Raw genomic sequence first — 7,703 nt, forward strand, 5'->3', positions numbered from 1 at the left:
CGTGACGTAAGGCTATTTTCTAGCTAACTGTTCATCAGGTTATCGCAAAAGCCACGATTTGATGTGTCACATGCCTGGATTTGGTTCACTTTTACATTTGGCCTCTGTCTGCGCCAACAGTTAGCGTTTTGAATAATGTTTCGAGTGTCACCCTAGTGCGTAGTCACTCACTCCTTAACCACTATCAGTGCGGCTGATCGCCGCACACTGTTGTGCGTACAAATAAACACAATAGGCTTGTAGGCACCGATCGCTTCACGATCGGCTCGCTCTCTGTCCATCTCTGCGGGACAGAGCAGCAAAAAGATGTAAACATTTAGAAGTAATAAATATCCCTCGGCCGCGATCGGTACTGTGTCATACTTTGGCCGTAAATAAAGTTGTTTTTAGTTCGACCCGCGAAATAGTGTGTTTTAGTGATCGTATCACCCACCGCGAATCTCCGGACGTTCTATGTGCGCAAACAGCCTCTTCCGGCCACTCAAAACCGATTCCGAAACACTTGCTGACCGTTCATTAGGTAATCTAAAAAGCCGCTATTTGATGTGACGCATGTACGGGTTTGTTTCTCTTTCAGATTTAACCACTTCTGTGGGAACCCCGGAACGGGTTCCGGAACACTACTGGTTCAGATATGATCTGAGATGATTTTCCTGCTCATTATCCATCAGGTCATCGAAAATGTCGTGGTTTGATGTGCCGCATGCATGGGTTTGGTTCAATTGTATATTTGGCCACTTCCAGCGGGACGCCTAGAACCGGTTTCGGAATACTACCGGTTCAGATATGATCTAAGACTATTTTTTTGCTTACCGCTCATCAGGTTATCGAAAATGCCGTAGTTTGATGTGTCGCATGCATGGGTTTGGTTCACTTGTATATTTGGCCACTTCCAGCGGGACGACTAGAACCGGTTCTGGAACACTACCGGTTCAGATATGGTCTGAGATGATTTTCCTGCTCATTGTCCATCAGGTCATCTAAAATGCCGTGGTTTGATGTGTCGCTTGCATGGGTTTGGTACAATTGTATATTTGGCCACTTCCAGCGGGACGCCCAGTACCGGTTCGGGAACCACACCTACCGGTTCAGATATGGTCTGAGACTATTTTCCTGCTTACCGCTCATCAGGTTATCGAAAATGCCGTGGTTTGATGTGTCTCATGCATGGGTTTGGTTCACTTTGATATTTGCCACTTCCGGCGGGACACCCGGAACCGGTTCCGGAGCACTACCGGTTCAGATATGGTCTTAGACTATTTTTATGCTTACCGCTCATCAGGTTATCGAAAATGCCGTGGTTTGATGTGTCGCATGCATAGGTTTGATGCATTTTCATATCTGGTCCCTTCCTGGGGTACAGTTCCGGAACACCTAAATGGCCATATCTCCGGAACGGCTGAACCGATCCGAACCATTTTCAATAGGAAACAATGGGACCAGATTCCGCGTCAAATGAACCGTCGGTCATTGAAATCGGATGAGGTTTACTGCCAAAAAGTGATGTGAGTTTTTTTGTACACACACATACACACACACACATACACACACACAGACATCACCTCAATTCGTCGAGCTGAGTCGATTGGTATATAAGACTTGACCCCTCCGGAGGCTCTATCAAATTTTCGTTTTTGGAGTGAACATATAGCCTTTCGGTACACCTTGGTGTACGAGAAAGGCAAAAAAATAAAAAAATAAATAGGTAAATAAATAAATAAATAAATAAATAAATAAATAAATAAATAAATAAATGAATAAATAAATAAACAAATAAAAGGAAATTAATGAATAAATAAATGAAAAAAAATAATTAACTATTCAATTATTAAATAAACAAAAAAAAGTCAAACAGAAAATCAACGCAGAATATACCAATATACAGGTAAACAGATTGACGAAGTAGAAAGTGAACAGTTTAATATAGTTTCTTACCGATTTTGGCAACACGAGGTGAATTTTATGTTGCCAAATTGGGGTGTTGCCAAAATCGGTAATTTTTTTATGTGGATTATTTTCAACTTTTATACGTCAATTTGGCTTCTATTTTAAATATGGACTATTTACAAGTTATAAAACGATCCCTGTATGTGACGTTCATAAATTACGTCATGATTTGTAAAATTGTTTATTTTGGAAAATTTAATGATTTTTTCGAAGAAGAGTAAGTGTTGTGAATACAAACTAAGTTTTTGGAGCAGTCTTTTTTTTGATCGGCTCAAACTGTAAATAACATATATTTCATCATAAATTCTATGCCTATTCAACAGTATTACTTACAAGATTTAGTTTGACCTCCACGACTATCCATTACTAATCTCCTTCCAAATCTTCAATTTCATAAATCTGTTAACAATAAAGAGTACATTAGCTTATAGAATTCACATTATAACTTGATATCCATTTCAATTACACATATAAATTTCTTCTGACCCGCAATAGAGTTCGTTTTTCTTTGTTTACCCTTTGACACTACTTCAAATGAACATAATGACTACCGCTTCTACGAAACGTGCCCGACCCTTTTCCGACTATAGACTGGTGCAGATAATTTAAATCCCAGTGATCTCAACACTCTCCCCCGTAACATCGGTACCTTCAGGCATCGAGGTTCCGATTTACCCTTATATTGTTCATCACTGTTTTCCTGACTGCGCCAGTTCTGTATTTTCATGTACTGCCTGGTTCCGCCCGTAGATTGTCCATCCTAATTTACATCGCACAGCTACCAGTTCCCCTTTCTTATCAATTCTTGATTCGAAAGGTGCAATTAGGTGTATATTGTTCAGACCAATCAACACACCTGGACGTTGTAAACCATAAGAAGTGATTGGAAGACCTTGCATGATGGCGACGCGTCGATTGACTTCATTTACGTCCAGGGATTGCAAGGGTAATTGTAGGTTTTCAACCGTTCGGACAGAATTAAGAGAAAACCTTTGACTATCACCCTTGTCTGAAATTGAAAGATTCATTTGTCTGGATTCCTGTTCAACACGGGTTATTCCTGAAGTCCAGTCTAGTGTGAATTGTTCTTTGGTACCCATAACACCCAACTTATCAGCTAGCTCTACATCTATTAAGGTAGTGGAAGCGCCTTCATCTAGAAAGGCCAACGTGTTTAATGATTTCTCCCCGTTATGCAAAGTTACTGGTATCATGCGGAACAAAGTCGAACTTTTTGCTTGTGCCATGGTCTTACACTCTACATTCTTGCTTGCCAAATGTAGAAGGGAATTGTGACTACCGAGACAGTCTCGGAAGTTACAGCGTAATTTTGAATAACACGGTGCTCGTCCATGATTATTCAAACATATGATGCAAAGGCCCCACTCGTCGACCAGTTTCATTCGCTGTTGCACTGACATTTCGTTGAATTTCCAACAGAAACGAAGACGGTGGTTATTTTGTCCACATAATTTGCATGACTTCTGCTGATATTGATTCCTGTTGTTCCAAGCTTCTGAAGTTGAATGGGTGTAAACCGCCTCCTTTCCCATACAACCTTGCCTGGATTGCTCGACATCATCACATCGTTCCATTTTGTAGTCAAAGTAATCCACCTCATGTTCAAAACACACATTTGCCTCGCATGCTTCAGATACTATACCCGATACGAAGTCATTGAATGTTTGAAGCGTCACCTTTTTCTTTTGTTTTTTGAAGCGAATCCATTCTCGCTTATCATTAGATGGAAGTTTATCAACCAATTGCTGAACAAGGAGGGGATTCATCAGATGCTGCTTTAGATCCGCAGCTTCCAAGCGCTGGCAGAGTTGATCGACAGCATTGCCAAATGGAATGTAGCTTGCTAATTTTTCCGATTTTGGCGACTTTAAATTTTGCAACTTCTCGAGGTGCCATTGTAAAAGCAGCTCTGGCCGTCCATATAACTGTTGAAGTTTTTTTATTACGTTTGGGACTGTTTTAGGGAACAACAGCTGTCCTCGAACGCTTTCTAATGCTGGGCCTCTTAAACTTTCCTGCAACCGAATCAAGTTTTCAACGTTGGAAAACCCGCACGCCTTGTTAGATGCTCGGTAACTTCCAATAAACAAAGGCCATTCCTCCAATTTTCCGGAAAACACCGGAAGTTTCTGACAAATACCATTTCGCGCTGCAAGTTGAGCCTTTGTTGGAATATTCGATTTCCGCTCCTGTTTGTACGACGTATTCTTCTTGCCAAACTGCTTCAGGTGTTCTCTGCTTTTCTCATTAACTGACTCGTCGTCCGTTTCATCACTTAAATTTTCAATGAACACTTCATTGTCACTTTCCTCAGAGGTGTTATCTTCACTGCTGGTATGCAAGGCATGTCCTTGAACTGCTACCTCGGCCATTGAAAATCGTCTTGATCGCTTTCGCTTTATGTTGTCTAACTTCTGTTGGATTGCATCAAACTGCACTTGATATGTTTCATGCATATTCTTCATTCGCTCTAAATGCTTCTGCTTCTCCTCCAAAATATGTTTCAACAGCTGTTCCTCATGCCGTAGTTCCTTTTTTCGCAAATCATTCTGCATGTCTATCCTGTGCTGGTGAAGACATTGTTCCATTTCTAGCCGCTTCTCGTGCAGTATACGCTCTTGTTGCATTTCCTCCAGTTTAACCCGTTTTTCCTTCGCCAACGATCTTAGCTGACGGTCCAAAGTTGGACGCAATTTTTCGTCTGATTTTACACTGCATGCATCCGTGCTATCATCTATCGGTATCTTCTTCTTTGCTCCTGTCCTCGATGCTGTTTCGTTTAGTTTTTTTTGCATTTGACAGTCTTCCTCCGGACAATACCATTCAGACACGGCTTCTGGCACACCTACGCACTGACGATGATAGGCAATCCCACAAAATATACAGTACACTTTTCCACCATGAATGCCTAGCCCGCATGCTCCGCAAGCTATGATAGCAGGTTCTGGAGTATCTGGCATCACCTCGGAATATTCGCCCGAGTATCGCTTAAATCTTTTTGAGTTTGTTGTGAATACAAACTAAGTTTTTGGAGCAGTCTTTTTTTTGATCGGCTCAAACTGTAAATAACATATATTTCATCATAAATTCTATGCCTATTCAACAGTATTACTTACAAGATTTAGTTTGACCTCCACGACTATCCATTACTAATCTCCTTCCAAATCTTCAATTTCATAAATCTGTTAACAATAAAGAGTACATTAGCTTATAGAATTCACATTATAACTTGATATCCATTTCAATTACACATATAAATTTCTTCTGACCCGCAATAGAGTTCGTTTTTCTTTGTTTACCCTTTGACACTACTTCAAATGAACATAATGACTACCGCTTCTACGAAACGTGCCCGACCCTTTTCCGACTATAGACTGGTGCAGATAATTTAAATCCCAGTGATCTCAACAGTAAGGCTAAAATATAAAAACATTTACACATACAAACGATTTTTCGGTAAAAATTTTTGGTCAAAATTTTTTGTTGCCAAAATCGGTGAAAAATTATTGCCAAAATCGGGAAGGAAATGTTGCCAAAAACGGGTGTTGCCAAAATCGGGAGTAGACAAAAATGGGTGATGCCAAATTCGATAAGAAACTGTATTGAACATTCTCCCCATTTTATTCCACTGAGGCGATCAGATAGTCAAAAATTACAATGAAAATAAGTATTTGATTTGAAATATGTATATTAAATAAATATATTGATTAAATGTGATTTTTGTTTGTTGGATAGCTCTTACATTTTTATTAAATGTTTATATACTGGCCTCGTAGAATGCAAGATTTTATACAATTCATTATTAAAAGCAAAAACAAACTGTTAAAGCATAAAAGCAAATTTACTTTGTACTCTATGCATTTTAATCAATTGCTTCAAACAATTTGTTAGTACATACATAATAATATTAAATGTTGAGTTCAAGTGAATATTCATTTAAATCTTTTAATAATTGAGTAAAAGCCACTAATTTTGCTCGATTGAAGTATAATAAATAATGAGTATAAGCAGGGCCGGATCTAAGAGGGGGCAAGGGCCCCAGGCCCCCACATTTTAGAGGCAATAATCGTTTTTGCTTGCTATACATTAACTTTATTTTTCAAATTGCTCAAGTACAGTTCGAAAACAAAGAAAAAAAATAGGGGCCTCCACTTCCGCTCCAGCCCCGGGCCCCCACAATCCTTAATGCGGGCCTGGGTATAAGTATGCATAACAATTCATAATAAGCATTAGCATCCGCAGCAGAAATCAGTCAGAAATAAATATATAAATGGCAAAAACAATCGCAAAAGAATGAGCAACACAAACGATCTGGCAACTCAGCAACCCAATTTAGCGTTAGTGAAACGTTTCATCCCACTTCACACACGGAGAGAACGCAGTTTCGAAAAGTTGGTTCCCGTGGTACTCGAATGCAAAGCAGTAAAAAGTGTATGGAGATGTTTTTATTGTCTGCTATTAATATGCTGCAAAGATTTTTAGCTTAGTAGGAGAAGCAAAATATGTTTGTTACTTTTATAAATATGAACTTCTTCTGCGGATGAAACATGTTTTTTTTTTGTTAATCAAAGTATAGAATATACGTTGAATTTTAAATTTTCATTAAAAAGTAGATTTGACAAAGTTTGGTGAAAAAAATAATAAATGATTTATTGTTCAGTGATCAGCAACATATTGTAACTAACTATTGGCTAAATGGCGTTCGGACAAATGGTATTCGGCCAAGACCTGCAATAGGATGAGATATAATAATAGTATGAAACGAACTCACCCATTTATAGCTTAGATTTCAATAAATAATACGGAACACTTTGTTGGTACTATCTAGAATAAAGTGAAATATTCACCATAGTTCAGTTGTTACTATGATAGTTATTTAGGAGTCTACCCCATATTTACTATGGAACTAGCCGGGACGGCAAACGTCGTACTGCCTTGCCTGTCTACTTTACATGCAGCTATGTAAAGAAATGCCCCGCAAAATGGATTATCATACTTTTTCGATTTCGGTTCGTTCCCGGTCGATTTTCCCAATTAGCCTGAGCCTATTCGTCACATACAAACACCATTCATTTTTTTTATTTATATAGATATATAGATATATAGATTAGATACTTCAGCTCGATAAAAAATAAAATTACCAGCTTCACAATCGCGAGGCAAATTGCTCTAATGAGAAAGAAGAAAAATAACGTATTATCTTAGTGATTGTTCATTATTTTTTTCTTTCTATATCAACGAAATTTTTAGCCCTAGGCTTGTTCATCTCGGGACCCACGTTTCTACTTCCCTTTCGAAGGAAGAACTCACATTTTGTGAGTTTGTCGGGAGTGGGATTCGATCCCAGGTCCTTGGCATGATAGTGTTCATTATTTCATTTTTTAATGTTTTTGTCAAATGAAGACAGAATGGGCAAATCAAAGACAAAATTTTGTCCAATGCAATTAATAGTACAATTTTTCAATAAAGTGCTTATGATGCTAAAAAAAAATCTGAAATTCATAAAACTTAAAGAGTGTGTCAAATACTTCATCAAACCGATTCTTTTAATTGAAAATTAGGCAGATGAAAGCTTTTTATTTCTTTCTGTGTATATTTTTCCAAAAATTCGAATATGGCAGACAATCAAACATATTAGATTCGAAGCAAAATGATGTTTAATCGTGTTTCAATGATTTATTTATTTTTATTCAAAGCACTTCACTTCAGTTTAATATAATTTTCTCACTGTGAAG

Source organism: Aedes albopictus, chromosome 2 (assembly GCF_035046485.1).
Source record: "Aedes albopictus strain Foshan chromosome 2, AalbF5, whole genome shotgun sequence".
Classification (NCBI taxonomy): domain Eukaryota; kingdom Metazoa; phylum Arthropoda; class Insecta; order Diptera; family Culicidae; genus Aedes; species Aedes albopictus.